Here is a 17,064-nt window from a genome sequence, read left to right as displayed (position 1 = left end):
GTTAAATATTGCTAGAGCACAGAGGAAAGCGCCAACGTTCCCTACTCATGATATACGCATCATCGGACTGTATATACGCATCATCGGTTCAAACTAACGCATGTGCTTCATTCAGCGTGAGTGGCAACGTGGCCTTCGACCATAACCTACCTTTTAGGCGCCAGTGTGCACGACGTGTCTCTTGAGCCCTCGATATGCCCGAGAATACTCAATTTACAGAAAGTCGTCGATGCACTTTGTATAGCTTGACTAAAAGGGAAAAAAGCAGAGAAAAAGAATGCCGCATAGTCCGCTACTCACTGAATACTTTTTTATGAAATCGATTCCTATATTGCGTGAGATCTGCTAGAACTTTTTGTTACCTTTTGAGCGATATTATTGCCACTCGTCACTGTATTTTGAGTCTATTTCGCCATTTTGATTTATTTGGAATGCCCTCAGTTGCACAGTTTTCGGCAGGACCTGAGGCACTGCAGATACTTGTGAAATGCAATAACTACGTTATGCTGTGCGCGCTGTGCTGCAAATCGAAATTGTTAACAGGCGCCAAAACTATAGCGGGCACATTTTTGGTTCTTCACGACGTTTTTCCAAGCATGTGCGTCCCTCGTACTTCATAGTCATGTACTCTGTTTTTCCTTACTAAAGCCAGAACACAGTGTGCTCATATAGCTGCTATCATTTTGACTGCGCAATTTTCACTTTTATGTAGTGCAGAGAAATATTTAGCAGTGAAGTTTCAAAATGGTAAACATTTGTTTAATAAGTAGGTAAGCTTAGTTTTTCCTAGTGGAGTAATAAGTACATGAACTATTATTTCAAATACTGTCATTTATTTTTGTTTCAGAAAGAAGTTGACAAAAACTCAGTGGGATAAAACAACGAAAGATACAACCAATAAAATGTCTAACAAAGGAATCCGAAGTACGCAGGAAAATATCGGGTAAGACCTACCGATGTACCACAAGATGTACCTATATATTCCTGCCACGTCTGATAGCGGCAGTACCCATGTTGGCATTCATCTAGAAATAAATAATTTAGTGTGCAATTATAGCCAATGCAAACCGAGGCAAACGTGCAGATAATGTCACATGCAACAGTATGCGACAGATGCTAATCGAGCAAACTATGTGAATCACTTTTCACTCCTTTACATGGAAGAAGGAGAAAAGAGTAGGGAGAGGTTAGAACGAAGAAGGTGTGTTTATATTATCTGCGACATTTCACCGCAGCAGACGGTATTTGGAGAGAGACGACTTTACAGAGTTAACTTTCAAGTGACGAGGCGCAATTCAAGTGACTAGGTGCAATGCGCCTTAATCTAAGGTTGCCGTTTCACGAATGAGCATCTGAGCCTGTTAGAGTTTGCAAGTGGAACAAAAAATTGGCGGCCATCCCGCCCTGCGAACGTGAATACCCAGCGAAGCAGTATCAAACAACACACATGTCATGGCGGGGGGAAGTGTTTTCTTGTGGCTTTTGAGCAATGGTAGTGATAATCACTTTGTTGTCGCTGTGGTAGACCGTGGTCGGTTCCGCGACAGCAAGACGAATTTGTTTCTTTCCTCGAGCATTGTAATCGCACTGTCCTTCTGGTGTCTTTAATTTCCGTGGTCCACCCATGGTAGTCTAAGAATCAACAGAATGAGTAACTAGACACGTCTTCCTTTTATATATCAAAGCGAGAAACACACACGGGAAGGGCCGTTTGACGTCATTCGAAACCCTCGTGTAAAGTGCAAAGCAGGCGCAACCTAATCTTAACCGGGAACGCGTGGGAATGTATTCGCATTGTTCACAGGCGCCTTATCGCTTGTTATACGGTTCTGACGCTTCTTTTGTGATTTTCTTTATTGCAACGAACGTTGAACTCTATGGTGTATGCCTGATTGCAAAGAAAGATATGACGTTTCCTTTCAATTGGTAAAGGGCCCTAAACCACCCAGAGGTCGAAATTTAGTTGTGCCGTAGCAGATGTGCACGAGTCTACAACGAACGCTAGCGGATGTTACACGCGTTTGCTTGTTTCGCTCTTTCCTTCGCTACGCTGCATTCCTCGGCTCATCTATACATCTTTGGAAATGCCCTTCCTCAGCTTTCGAGGTGAAAACGCAAGGCCCGCGCATCTGCTAACAAAGAAGCACGCGGGCGTCGGTGGTGAGTAGTGGGACTTGCCAAATTTTTCCGAACATACGCGCAATGGGTATTTGGCGCTGATGCCACCACGGTATTCAAGAAACTAGAGATATACAGGGTCACTGTAAAAAAATCGGAGGAATCTTGGGCATTGCCTTCAAGAGTAGGACGCGATAGCGTAATCGCGCCCCACTCGCATCGCCTTCATAACAGGCAGGTTCGCTTCGCGTCTCCTTCATGTCGCAGGAAAGGAACGTCTGTGCGCGTAACAGAGGCACATTTCAAACTATTCTAGAATGCCTACTGCAAGTTTTTCTACTGTGTACTGCAACAATGTCTACTGCGAATTGCTCACTACACCATAATTCTTCCTGTAGCCGTTTGACAAGGAACCCACTATGCGGCCGTAACAGAACACGCGCTTCAGCACATCTGGCCGCATTATTCTTGTCGTTGCTAATGATGACACTTAATTATGCCTAGTAAATTTGTCATGGGTATAACCCTAAACCATCTACTCGTTGCGCAACTCATATGTTTTGGCGCCTGGTAAAATATAGGCTTCTGCCACGCGACATTACACGTGTTAGTGCGGCTCCTCGTACTACATAAAATTCATGTAGTCTGTCATAACGTAGTTCAGCGCAAAAAACAGGCAACAGACGAGTAAGAGGACAAGGACACAGCGCATTCTTCCAACTAAAGTTTATTGGATTGGAACGCATGTATATATACACACAGAGAAAGCAAGAAAAGATAAAAGAAAAAGGAAAAAAACAGGAAGTAAAAACCGAAAGGTGAAAAGAAGAAAAGTGCCGATAAGTCATACACGTGTGCCAACACCGCCCCCCTTCCCATGACTCGCCAAAAACAAAAGCTCTTTGTCAGAAAGATGCAAGGAAGGCATGCTTACGCATGCGTCCCCAGACCGTTTAATTTCCTCAGCCTCGATGATTTCCCTCACCCTTTGGGTCCCGACTGCGTGCAAGGACCGCAGTGTTTTCAAAGAGGGGCCTACACTCCCAATCCCGCACGTGGATGCCGAGGTGCCCCGATACTGTCGTTTGGACGCTGTAGTAGTGCTCACGGAGCCTCTCGTTCAGGCAACGTCCCGTCTGACCCACGTACTTTCTACCACACGTCAGAGGGATGGCGTACACAACGCCTTGAACGCATGGAACGAACCGAATACTATTATTAGATGTGAAGCATCTTATAGCGGAGTTCAATCCGGTGGTGGTGGTGGTGGTGGTGGTGTGCGGCGTGACCTCTCCCTTCCCTTTCCCCTCACCACTCCACCTCTGAAACGCGGGCTTTACATGCCGAAACACTGCTTCGCATCGCCTCATGGTCTCCTTTAGCGGGAGATGGTGTGATTTATTTATTTTATTCCATCTTTCTCTCACATTATATTTCGCTCTCAACCAAGAACGGCGACATCGACGCCGACGACGGAATTTCTGCGAGACGAGCCCTTTGACGCTATCGCGTTATTACGAAATTCCTTTTTAGTATGGCCTTTTTATTAGTATAATACCAATACCTTACACATTTGCATAGGTTGCGTATCTGAGGTTCGCTCAGCCGCATCTTGAAGACATGCTCAACGTATGGGCTATAGTCTGGCGCGTGCGATGCCCACCGCAGTAACTATTCCTTTCCATATAATATGTGTTCTTCATGCAAATCTCAACATCGCGGTCGAGTTGTTCCACAAGCGCCCACCTAGTGGCACGTTTATGAAGGCGTTCTGGCGGATCGCAGGGGCCATGCTATTCCGTCACTTTATACTGCCACGAGCGCTTCTTTTATAATTCTTAGTTAACAAGTCCGTTGCACGCGCGGCCGCTGCCTCGCGCAAGCCTCGCCTAATGTCTGGGAGCCTTCCAGATTATGTTAAAACGCGAACAGCTGAGATCATTCCGAAGCTAACGCCACCACCAGTGATAAGGCTCGAATGTTCGATGCCGCCTGTATAAAATACCGACGCGCCTTCCCATGGCTTCGTTTATCGACGGCCGACGCCCTGGTCGCCGCTATCAGTGTACAGCGTGTATTCTTGCAGTTTGAGTTTTTATTTCCCGGCGACAAGTTGGGCCAAATATGAGTTTCATCTTGCACACGCCGACTGCTGCCTTCTTCACCATCACCACCCCGTGACTTGTGGTGGAGGTGCTGTTCCTTCACGTTCCGTACAACACTCTCAAGCCGTGAAGCCAATCCAAGTCGCAAAGGAGACATTGACGTCAACTCAGACCAGCGAACCAGCCGCAGACAACGAGGCCTAGCACCATAGTACGGGTACCCGATGAGGCCCGAAAGGCAAAGGCCATGAAGACGATGGCGGCAACAATTACAGCCCCTGTGCCACCACCCGTGACAATCGTGCTACAACAACGCAGGGAGCCGTCTGCGTTCCCCAGATCATCATATGAATGACCGGACAGCTGGCTCTAAGCGTACGACCGCGTCGCCGTCTTCAATATCTGGAGCAGTGAGGACAAGCTACGCCACGTCTTCTTCGCCTTGGAAGACGACGATCGGACATGGATCTAGAACCAAGGGCGAAATTTGACAACGAGGGGAATTTTCGCATCACGCGCCTCGCCACATTCACGAGTGCCGTCCGCAAGAAGAGGGCCGAAGCTCCGTTGGAAACCAGTGCCCAGCTCCCAAACGAAAACCTGGTGCTCCACGCGGAAGAGATGAACAGACTGTTCCGCCATTCTGACCCTAACATGCACGAGGGGAAGAAAGTTCGCTTCCTCATGCCAGGAGTCAAGCAGGAGCTCTTCACGGGACTGATGAAAAATCCACCCAAGGCCATCCAGGAATTGCTTTAGGAGACAACAAACATAGAGAAGACGCTCGTGTTGCACACGCCGCAGTACAGTCGCCGTTCATTTCAAAACAGCGCAGCTGTTCATGCCCTCGTCTCCCACGACTTTCGCGAAACGATCCGAACCATCATACGAGAGGAGCTTGGAATGCTCGCACCTTTACCACAGCCTGACGTGACGTCGATTCCTGACGTGGTACGCGAGGAAATGCAACATTCACTAGGTGTTCCTCAGCCGGCACCGCCGAAGCCGCAAACTATGAGCTACGCTGCAACCCACCGTCACGCTGCTCCTCCGCGCTCACGAGAAGACGCAGTACCGCCGCAGTTACTTCGCCAGACGCCACACCGCCTACCTGTCGGCCAGCGCTACCCCCTAGGAAGACCGACGTTTGGCGCGCCCCCAATGACAGCCCACTCTGCTACCATTGCGGAGAAGCTGGCCACACCTACAACCGCTGCTAGTACAGACAGATGCGACTGCTTTGCTTCGCAATCGACGCGCCGCGTCAACAGCGGGATGATCAACCACGCGACATAGCCGGCTACCTCGCAGGCGATCAGTCGACACCCCGAGGACCTTCCCGATTGCCGTCGTCAGGCCGCTGCGTCTCTCCCCAGTGCCGACCATACACTGGCCGAACCCGGGGCCGGTCACCTAGACCGTATCCGAAAAACTAAGGGCAGCACCGGTGGAGGTTTGGTTGCTCTACGACGAAATACCGAAAATCATCCGCCGCCGACGACGACGACGCGACGAAATCTAAAGAACATGCCGCAACCGAACATTGCCCTGCCGTCCAAACTTCGCGGCCTGCAGAGAACCTGATGACGCAACGTGGAAGCAGCGGGACAAAGCGACCTCGCCGTTATCCGACGCCGCGACCTAACCGCAACGCAAGGCGACGAACTAGCGACCTCGACATTCTCATCGACGGTCACAAATTAACCACATTCGGCGATACTGTTGCCGACTATTCCGTCGTCAGTGGGCCGTTTATCGGGAAGTCGAAGAGCATTAGGACTGCTTGGAAAGGCCCCGAATGCAGAACCACTGGAGGCCATCTGATAACGCCGTCTGGAGTCTCTACATTTAGAGTCACCATCTATAATCACACTGAGCAGGGGCACGACGCTTGCGCACATCGAAGAAATCTTGGTCGTCAGCAATGCATTTGCCTTTCAGATTCTGACCAAGCTACTACGACGATCCCAATGCCTGAGTCATCCTCCGACGCAAACCAAAGCCCTCCCGCTCGCCAACAGCAACAAATCCGACGCCCTCTGAATAAATATGAGCACTGTTTCTTCTCGTCATCGCGGGTCTGACAAACGACCCTTGCTAAGCACCGTATCACGCATCGTCCCTATCGGGCTTCGACGCGAGAACGGCAGGCTCTTAAGAAACAAGTCGACGAAATGCCACGCGACGACATCGTCCAACCGTCCTAGAGTATGTGGGCGTCTCCCGTGGTGTTCATGCGGAAGAAGGACGGGACCCTACGTTTCGGCGTCAGCTTTCATTGCCTGAAGAAAGTCACGAAGAAGGACGTGTACCCTTTTCCAAAGATAGACGATGCTCTGGATCGAATCCACAACGCGAAGTACTTTTCGTCGATGGACCTCAAGACTGGCAACTGGCAAATCGACGTCGGGGAGAAAGACCATGATAACACTGCCTTTATAACACCAGACAGCCTGTTCCAGTTCAAGGTCATGCCCTTTCCTCTGCAACTTTCCAACGTGTTATGGACACAGTGCTGGCTGCCTTGAAGTGGCAGACATGCCTCGTGTACTGGGACGACGTCCTTCAGTTTACCTCAGAGCTTGGCGAACACCTACGGCGCCTTGAAGCTGTACTTGGAGCACTCAAGACCTCCGGACTCACCCTGAAGCCACAAAAGTGCCGCTTCGCGTACGAGGAGCTCTAGTTTTACAGCGAAAGCTGTTATGAGCTTTGCGAAAAGGTCCTATACAGGCTTCATGTCGGGAAGGAACCACATGAGCATATGCAATATAGCGTGGTAGAAGAGTAAAATAAGCTCCAAGCGTCGCGCAACGCAAATTCTGTAACCAGGCGTCACACAATGCGAATTGCGCAACGAGTAGGTTGTTGAATGCTTCCAACCCATTACAAAGGGCTCTGCCATAATTCTTCATCGTCATCAGACACAGCATCAACAAAGTGCGCATAATGCCTTACATGCGTTTAGCAGGTACCAACGCTCTCCGTAGAATGACGAAAAATGGCACAGTGCCTGCTGCCCTACTTCTCAAAAATTACAATGATTTATAGCGTAGTGGGTTCCTCGCAAGTGCACTTGTATTGGTTGCCAAAGAAGCCCATAAGCGCATGATCCACTTCCTCGGGGTCTCAGTAAAATTACAATGATTTATAGCGTAGTGGGTTCCTCGCAAGTGCACATGTATTGGTTGCCAAGGAAGCCCATAGGCGCATGATCCATTTCCTCGGGTTCTCAGTAAAGTTCTCCGCCCCCCCCCTCCCGTTTCTCGCCCACGTCAACGTATGTTATACAGACATACATGTTATACATGACGGGAGAGGGAAATAGCGACCGGGCGTCACCCAATGCAAATTACATAACTGGTGGGCCGTTTAAAGATTCCAAGCCATTACAAAGGGCTGAGCCATAATTCTTCATCGTCATCACTCTCCGCGTCAACAAAGTGCACATAATGCTTACAGACGTGTAGCTGGTGCCTCGCTTCTCCGCAGAATGACGAATAATGGCTTAGTAGGTGCTTCCCAACTTCACAAAAATGGAGATTTATGGCGTAGTGGGTACCTTTCTAGTGTACTTGTATTGTAGCCCCAAGAGAGCTTAACGGGCTCTAGAAACGCCGCTCTTCCAGCTTTCGCTGTGACTGTGCTGCGGTTTCAGCGCAGGCCTGGCGTTTTTTGGGGTCACGTGATCGGTAAGACTGGAGTGCGCCCAGACCCGCAGAAAATAGCTGCCATCGCCGCTTTCCCGCCACCCACCGACAAGAAGGCCGTGCGCCGACTTCTCGGCTTGCGCGCCTATTGCAGACGCTTTGTCAAAGACTTTTCCCTGATTGCCGAGCCACTAACGCAGCTCACGAAGACGGACGTCAAATTCAGGTAGCAAACAGCGTAAGTCGAAGCATTTCATGAACTGAAACGACGCCTGCAGACGCCTCTGATACTTGCGCATTTCGAGGAATACGCCGATACGGACATTCACACCGACGCAAGCAGCGTAGGACTCGGCGCCGTCCCTGTGCAGAGAACCTACTGACTGGAAATGTTTATTAGTTATGCTAGCCGGTCGCTCTCCAAGGCGGAAGTCAACTTTTCCATAACAGAAAATGAGTGCCTTACCGTAATGTGGGCTACATCGAAGTTTCGCCCCTACATCAACGGCAGGCCCTTCAAAGTTGTGAGCGGCCACCACGCCTGGTGTTGACTAGCTGACGTGAAAGAGTATTCAGGTCGCCTCGCACGGTGGACTCTAAGACTTCAAGAATCCGACATTACCGTCGTTTACAAGTACGGAAGAAAACACTCCCACGCCGACTGCCTGTCTCGTGCCCCCGTCGACCCAGCATGGCAGGACGACCAGGCTGATGACTTCTTGGGAACCATACGCGCCAACGACTTCGCTGAACGACAGCGAGCCGACCCGGAACTAAGGGGCCTCGTGGAATATCTTGAGGGCACGACCGCCGTTGCTTCCATACTAGCCGAGGAGTATGGGTGCACACAGTGTATGCAAACTTTTTATTAAAAAATGTGAGCAATAAAATTCAATTCAATTCAAAAGTATTCAAGCTAGGAGTTGTGTCATTTTTCTTGCGAAACGGTGTTCTCCTGAAGGAGAACTCGCCACATCGAGCCGACTACCTCCTCCTGGTGCCCTCAGCGTTACAACCAGAACTCCTCCAGACCCTACACGATGATCCGAATGGCTGGACACCTCGGTGTGTCTACCACGCTCGCAAGAATACAGGAAATGTACTACTGGTCGCGCCTTGCCACCGATGTCACTCGCTATGCCGAGACTGTCAGTGACGCATGACACCGCCGACAAGACCAGCAGGCTTTCTTCATACAATCGAACCTCCAAGCAGACCATTCCAGCAAATCCGGAAGGACCCACTGGGGCTGTTCCCAACGTCGAATTCCGGAACTAAATAGATCGTCGTAGCTACTGACTACCTCACCCGCTACGCCGAAACAAGTGCTATGCCGGAAGGCAGTGCCAACGAGGTAGCCAAGATCTTCGTTGAGTACAACGTCCTTCGTCATGGCGTGCCCGAGGTCCTTATCACCGACATAGGTACGGTCTTTTCTGCTGGCCTAACTCAGGAAATCTTGAGATATAGTCAGGCAAGCCACCGCCGGACAACCACCTCCCACCCACAGAACAATGGGCTCACAGAGCGTCTAAATAACACCATAGCCGACATGCTGGGCCATGTACATCCAGGTCGAGCACAATACTTGGGATTGCATCCTTTTGTACGTGGCCTTAGCCTATAGAGCCATGCATAAAACGACGCAGATGACGCCTTACTAGTAGGTCTACGGAAGGAGACAGCTACGACGCTGGACACAATTCTGCCAACCACCACCGACGAAAACGATCTCAACGTTGCCGCCTATTTGCAACGCGCCGAAGAAGCTCGACACCTCGCCCCCCTGCGCATCAAGAACCAGTAGAGTGTCGACAGCCATCGCAATAATCTTCGAGGATACCACATGGAATACCAACCCGGTGACCGTGTTTGGGTCTGGACGCTGATGCGCCGCCACGCCGACATGCCGACGTGGACTTAGTGAACTGCTTCTTCGGCGATACTTCGGGCCATATAAGGTGCTTTCCTGACTCGGCGCTCTAGACTACGAGGTCATCCCGGATGGCATTACGATCTCTCAACAGCGCTGTGCACGACCTGAACTCGTCCATTATCTGCGCCTTAAGCCATTTGATACGTGTTAGTGAACCTTAGGACTCTGTTTTTTTTTCTCTTTATCATTGAAGTATATTTCTCTATGCACTTTTTTATGCAACCATGTTCTGTTGCAAGCATCGGGACGATACTTCTTTGGAGGGGGTGATGCCACGCGCTCATCGTTTATTTTTTGACACGTCCGTTGCACATCTAGCCGCTGCCTTGCTCGAGCCGCGCCCAAACGTCTGGGAGCCTTCCAGATGATTTTAAAATCTTCGTATAGCCTTGAGCGCCAAAACGATAAAAGCTGACTTTATCCTTAAACTAACGCGGCCACCGGCGTTAAGTTTCGAATGTTCCATGCCGCATGTATAAAATGCGGGCGCGCCTTGCCGCGCTGCAGTTTATCGACGGCCGACGCCCTGTTCGCCGCTACCAGTGCTCGCCGCTATCAGTGTCCGACGTGTAGTGCTGTACTTTGGGTCTTCATTTCCCGGCCACAAGTTCGGCCAAATAAAAAGTTTAATCTTGAACACGCCGACTGTTGCCTTCGTCACCGTCAAGACCTCGCGATAATACGACTTCACACGAGGCTAAAAGCATCTGCTGCTGAACCCTCATTTAGCCACACTTTCTTTTCCCGAAAATACTGCTACGCTGCCAAACGCTGAAGACGAACTTTCCGTTCAGCTTCACTTCTACAGCTCGTAAGCATGAATATCATGCTGTATGGTGAAAGCGCAAGTCGGTTTTCACAATGCAAGCAGCCAGAACAAAACTACATATACACAGGGGTCCACTGTTAAAGGGAACATCAGAGCGTGTGGCGACAGCTCGGCGCCACCGCCGGCCAGCGGCTGCAACGAGTTTCGCGCAGGAGCAGTGCGCGCTGTGAGTCGTGCTCTTTCGTCGTCTGCTTTCGTCGTCTCTTTCGTCGTCTTCCGCGCTGCGAATCGTCGCGAAGCGAACCGTTGACGCGACGAAAGAGCACAGGGCACAGTTCTCACTGCATCTGCACAATTCTCGTTGCAGGCGACGGCCGGCGGTGGCGCCGAGCTGCCGCCACACGCTCTGAAGTTCCCTTTAACAGTGGACCGCTGTGTACATTATAATACGTTATAATATGATCCCGAAAACTACAGTCATGTTCAAAAATATTCACCCTCATCATTTTGCACCTTATGCTTACACCTTAACTACGGGACTGCAAATATTGGTGGCGTTGTTTTCCGCCGCCATGACCTTCAGTGTATGTTGCAGCTATCGCGAACATTGAGAAAATATTTAAAAAATAAACATTGAAAAAATAAAGCTAGGTTCAAGGAGAATTAAAACCCTAGCTTTCTTCGTGGCAAGTAGGGACCCTATCGCAAAACATCCTAATACTTTATTTTACGAGCTCTGAATAACAGTTGAATTTAGGGCGTAGTCACCCGCGGAAGGCTCTGCCGCCGCCGGCGGCGCCAGTCGCCACTTTGGCGCACATTGAGAAAAAGGCGAGAGTTTGAGGCACATTGTAAGCCAGGTTTTTTGCAAGGCAAGCTGTTGCTCCACCAGATAACCATGCCGACAATGGTATTTTTAAACGTAAAGCACTTCTTAGCGACCCAAATAAATTTCGACAGTTTCTTCTTATCTATCTATCTATCTATCTATCTATCTATCTATCTATCTATCTATCTATCTATCTATCTATCTATCTATCTATCTATCTATCTATCTATCTATCTATCTATCTATCTATCTATCTATCTATATACTCGCTTACGTCTTTGCGCTCTCGTGGTCGTTTCTTCGTATATACCAATACTGATGAAAGAGGACCTGAGTATATGATGGACATGAACCTGAATAACGTGACTTCCTGTCCCGTACGTCACGCAATCGTTTCCACCAGTTACGTGTGATGCATACCGCGGCCCGTGATATTCGCGTATACGGCGCGAGTGATCACAGTCAATTGTCAATTAATGTTTTGCAAAACAAGGCAAAATCGTGCAGGCTCCCGTGACGCAGCGAATGCGTTGCGGGAGCCGGTGGCGCTGCCAGTGGGTGAAATATCGCGATGGAGGCTAACAATGAACAGCTGAGCGTAAACTGACTGGTGCCGGAAGGCCAGAGAGACAGCAGAGCTGATCGGCGCCTAGCTGGTCCAGACCATTCGAGGGTTTTGCGGGGTTCTGCTACGTTTTGTTCAGTATTGCGAAGTTATAGTAAGTTGCGCTATGAACGAAAAACTTTTTTATTGGCTAAGATGTGTCTGGGCAAGTAGGCGGCGTTCTCAGACCAGGGCTCCACAGGCCTTTGCTGCTCGCTGGGCTTGGCCGAGCAGAGCCCGCTGCCTCTCCCGATCCTTGCTAGCAAGCCAGGTCTCCGATTGCCTTGTTCGAGGTGTTGTCCCCAAAAGGGGAGAATCGATGTATTGGGACCGCGAATCGCATTCGCGGGTAAGTATTCAGAGGTTATGCTAAGTGTTGAATGGCATTGCTAAGCTTTTCGAAGTTTTTCAATGCATAGCCAAGTTTTGCTAACACTTAGTACGGTTTGCAAAGTGCTGGGAGGTTATGCTAAGTTTTACTAACTATTGCTAGGCACTCCTAAGTTTTAGCTAATGTTGCCAAGTGTTGCCAGGCGATGCCCAGATACGCCAAGTCCAACTCTCTCCCTTTAAGCCAGCTTCAGTCTCGGTTGGGGCATCCGCAACAGAGACGATTGCAGCATTGCTGGGTGGGAGCCAGTAGTGTTCGCTTCGGCACGGACCAGCTAGGTACCAATCAACTCCGCTGCGTCTCTAGCTTTGGGCCATTAGTACCAGCTACACCTTGCTTTTTACAGCGAAAGCTGTTATGAGATCATTTCACCGGCCGTTTTTGGCGCCGTAGTTGTCCGCCGCCGCCGCCGGTGTCCGTAACCAGTATCGCTCGAAATAAGAAACGAATTCCAGGATAGAACGAGGTTCGAACCAGGGCCCTCTGCGTGGGAGCCCAGTATTCAACCTCTGAGCCATTCCGGTGCTTGAAACTACTTTGCGAAAAGGTCCTATACAGGCTTCATATCGGGAAGGAACCACATTAGCATATGCAATATAGCGTGGTAGAATAGTCAAATAAGCACCAAACGTCGCACAACGCGAATACTGTAAGCAGGCGTCACACAATGCGAATTGCACAACGAGTACGTTGTTGAATGCTTCCAACCTTCATCGTCATCAGGCGCAGCATCAACAAAATGCGCATAATGCCTTACATGCGTTTAGCAGATACCACGCCTCTCCGTAGAATGACGAAAAATGGCACAGCGCCTGCTGCCCTACTCAAAAATTACAATGATTTATAGCGTAGTGGATTCCTCGCAAGTGCACTTGTATTGGTTGCCAAAGAAGCCCGCAAGCGCATGATCCTTTTCCTCGGGGTCTCAGTAAAATTACAATGATTTGGAGCGTAGTGGGTTCCTCGCAAGTGCACTTGTATTGGTTGTCAAGGAAGCCCATAAGCGCATGATCCATTTCCTCGGGGTCTCAGTAAAGTTCTTCGACCCCCCGTCTCTCTCCCACGTCAACGTATGTTATACAGCATGACGGGAGAGGGAAATAGCGACCGGGCGTCACCCAATGCAAATTACATAACTGGTGGGCCGTTTAAAGCTTCCAACCCATTACAAAGGGCTAAACCATAATTCTTCATCGTCGTCAGTCGTCGCGTCAACAAAGTGCACATAATGCCTTACAGACGTGTAGCTGGTGCCTCGCTTCTCCGCAGAATGACGAATAATGGCTTAGTAGGTGTCTCCCAACTTCACAAATATTGATATTTATGGCGCAGCGGGCACCTTTCTACTGTACTTGTATTGTAGCCCCATGAGAGCTTACAACGGGCTCCAGAAACGCCGCTCTTCTTGCTTTCGCTGTGACTGTGCTGCGGTTTTAGCGCAGGCCTGGCGTTTTTTTTTAATAAAGTAGCCGACCTTGTCAAGCAAGGGCTAGCTAGTGCGAAGCTATGTACAGTGCGACTCGAGTGCGAAGCTATGTACAGACTCACCAGGGCTTGCTAGGCAACGCGAGGTGACGTGATCGCTCCGCGTGGTTGTTTATCTACGCCTAACGGACTGATCACTCGGCTCAAACAGCTCCGCTGTTAAAATCACTTCTCGAGCCGGAATAGAATCTAGGTCCTATGGATGGCAGTGAAGTACCCAACGACCAAGAAACGCCGGTGTTTTATTTTCTGTGAGAAAATGACCCTATACAAGCGTCATATCAGGAGAACGTCAATCGTGGTTACAGTTTTCGCTGTTCGCTTTTGTATCAATGTATTAAACATTCGATACGCACACCTCTGACTCCGCAAGGTACAGTCAAGCGCTAGGCGAATATACGTACGATACGCACGTCATCCCACCCTAACGTGCACTTCCTACTGATAAACACGAAGTTCCTACTCTAACATGAGTACCGACGTTACTTAAGACAATGGGGCACGCTTTGCACGTCAGTGTGCACGGCACGAGAACACGATATGCGCACAACTGCTCAAATTATGCAATGACGTCGACACACACCGTAACGCTTGGTTCAAATTAAGAAATTACACCATCTCCCGCTAAAGGGAACCATGTGTGGATACGAAGCAGCGGGGAGATGGTTCGCTTGAGCGGCACATGGTGTAATTTTTTTCTTGCGTTCTCGAGCCTGTGCCTTCCTCTGGCATAGAATCAGCACTGTCCTCCAGTCTCCATCCAGCTCCCGCTGCGTGGAACTGCCGGCGTCCGAGGTATTGGACTCCCGCAAAGTCGCAAGATCATGTGCGTCCGCCTCTCTGCAGTCCATGCCATTGGTGTGGTCGTGGGATTCTTCAGCGAGGGAAGGAGAGCACGAGCGCCCCGCGTCTAGAGCACTGAAGAGGCGGGCATCGGCCGCTCGTGCCACGTCAAGATGCCGGATGCGTCGCTGCTGCCTACGCGTCGCAGGAGAGAATGAGGCGTGAGAGGGGGGAGCATAGGAGAGGACAGAGAGGGGGAGGGGACGCCCATGCGCATGGAGCGCGGAAGCCACCACCTGACACAGCCCCGAGCAAAAGCTGCTTCGCATCTAAAATCTGGCAATGACTGTTTCTTGCTGACCGCTTGGCAAGAAATTGGTTTCCACAATGCATGGGACCCTCCGTATTTTTTTTTTCGGAAAAAGACCCTGCAAGGTCGCAACGTATGGCGAGGCTACATGCTAAGAAGTGTTATATTGTGCGGCAGAAGAGTGCAATTGCTCCAGACGTCCCAACATATGAATTGCGCAACAAGTTGGTCGTTCAATGCTTACCACCCATTACAGAGGGCCAGCCAAGTTGTTCAGCATCATCATCATCATCATCATCATCTGCCACAGCAACAACGATGAACCGCTCCCGAAGTTGAGCATATTACTTTAGAAACAAATACAGTCGAACCCTTCAATAACGAAATCGCAGGGGAAGCGATTTTTGTTCATTCGCATGAAAATTTCGTTGTCGTAAAAATGGAAAAATACGCACACCAATTAGTACTTCACAGAACTAAAATTTGTTTGAAGAAGTCGCTGATCTTGCTCCGTTTGAAGTTGGTAAACGGTTTTGTCGACGTCTTTATAGACCGGCATTGTCACTGTCCTGTGCTGCGCACGTGCAACATTCTGAAGTGCCGCTATTATGATGTCTTTCGATTTCAGAATTGTAGACGGTGCGCTTCACGGGATGCCATACTCCTGTGCAATATCCGCCTTTTTTCTGTAGTTCGCAGCTTCGGCGATGATCGTTGATTTCTCCTGAAGCGTCATATACTTCCGCTTTTGTATAGTAGGCGGCCTCTTTTGGAAAGGCCAAAGCACCTGCCGTGAAGAAATCGTGGTATTTCTCGGCGACACGCCGAGAGTCGTGCGGCAGCAAGCAGTTAGGCAGTTATTTTTTCAATCGTTTTTCGGTTCACGAGCAAACTTCGCAATCCGGAGCAATTGAGCTCGTGCAATGTGAGCATATCTCAGGGTACGGTATTAGCGCGTACCTCAGGCAGGTATTCCAAAGCAATGTTGAAATTGTGCGAAAACCGAAAACAGTGGTAACCAGAGATGTTTATATTAACACAAGTGTATTTTTGCGCGCCTGTCACGCAGGCCAGCGTAGAGAGGGCATTGTCGGCGCTGAAGTTTGTTACAGCGAAAGCTGTTATGAGATCACAACGGCTAACTTTGGCGCCATAATTGTCCACCGCCACCTGTGTCCGTGACGGCTGTCGCGTGATATAAAAAAATAAATGAGAAAAATTTCTAGGATCGGATGGCATTTCAACCCGCGCCCTCTGCGTGGCAGTCAGGTATTCCACCACAGTGCCACGCTAGTGCTTCTATGCTTGCGAGGAGCGCTTGACAAGCGTGAGTGCTGACGAGCAGTGCGGCCCAGTGTTCCGTATTCGATACAAAGGCACAAGGTGCCCGAGCGGTGCACTGTTCCAACTAATACCAGCAGATCTAGAGGATCTTATTCCCAATTAACCAAATCTTATTTTTATCCATATTCACAACCGCTCCAGACGCGTGGCAAAACTGCTTAGTCTTCGTGAATACTACTTTTGTCATCATAAAAATACGCTACGTCGTCATTTTAGCAATAACGCATTTAAGCATAAACAATATTAAAACACCACCATTCGTTCAGACATGCTGACCATGCAAATACTATAGGTAGCGGGAGAAGTGCCCTTATGGGAATTAGTAGGGTGGTTGTACTGCACGAGATATGTAACGAAGCTTCTATCCCTCGACCTTGGTAACCTGTTTTGCGTACTTTTGCAGTTCTTAATGCATCTAATGACATCAGCTTTGTGGGGTGTTCATTCTTAACTCAATAAAACTATCAAGATGCCTTTCTTACGTGGAGGAATTTCATTGATGGAATTGAACTGCCCGGCCACTCCCGGAGTGCGAATGGGCTAAGTTTTTTCATTCCGAGGAATTGAAAGGAATGGAATTGCGGCAAGTTCTAATTCCCCGCCATGGAATTGAAATGGAGGCGCCCATTCCGCCACACTGCTGCCCACCCACTGCAAAGTGCTCAGCCATAATTTGTTATCATCATCAGACACAGCGCAAAGTGCACATAATGCCTTACACATGTGTAGCGTGTATCACG

General features: G+C 49.5%; 1 long non-coding RNA gene across 1 annotated transcript in view; it reads right to left on the bottom strand.

Annotated features, from left to right (window-relative positions):
* Positions 1-435: 435 nt before the first annotated feature.
* LOC119373572 (uncharacterized) overlaps positions 436-17,064 on the bottom strand; it is a 29,174-nt gene continuing 12,545 nt past the window's right edge. Inside the window, exons 2-3 of the long non-coding RNA XR_005179898.2 lie at positions 955-1,025; positions 436-479 (exon numbers count right to left, since the gene is read on the bottom strand). This is a non-coding gene — a long non-coding RNA (uncharacterized LOC119373572). The remainder of the gene's footprint in view (positions 480-954; positions 1,026-17,064) is intronic.

Source organism: Rhipicephalus sanguineus, chromosome 11 (genome assembly GCF_013339695.2).
Source record: "Rhipicephalus sanguineus isolate Rsan-2018 chromosome 11, BIME_Rsan_1.4, whole genome shotgun sequence".
Taxonomy (NCBI): Eukaryota; Metazoa; Arthropoda; class Arachnida; order Ixodida; family Ixodidae; genus Rhipicephalus; species Rhipicephalus sanguineus.
Note: the sequence above shows the minus strand (reverse complement) of the source record. Positions and strands in the feature narration are given on the sequence as shown.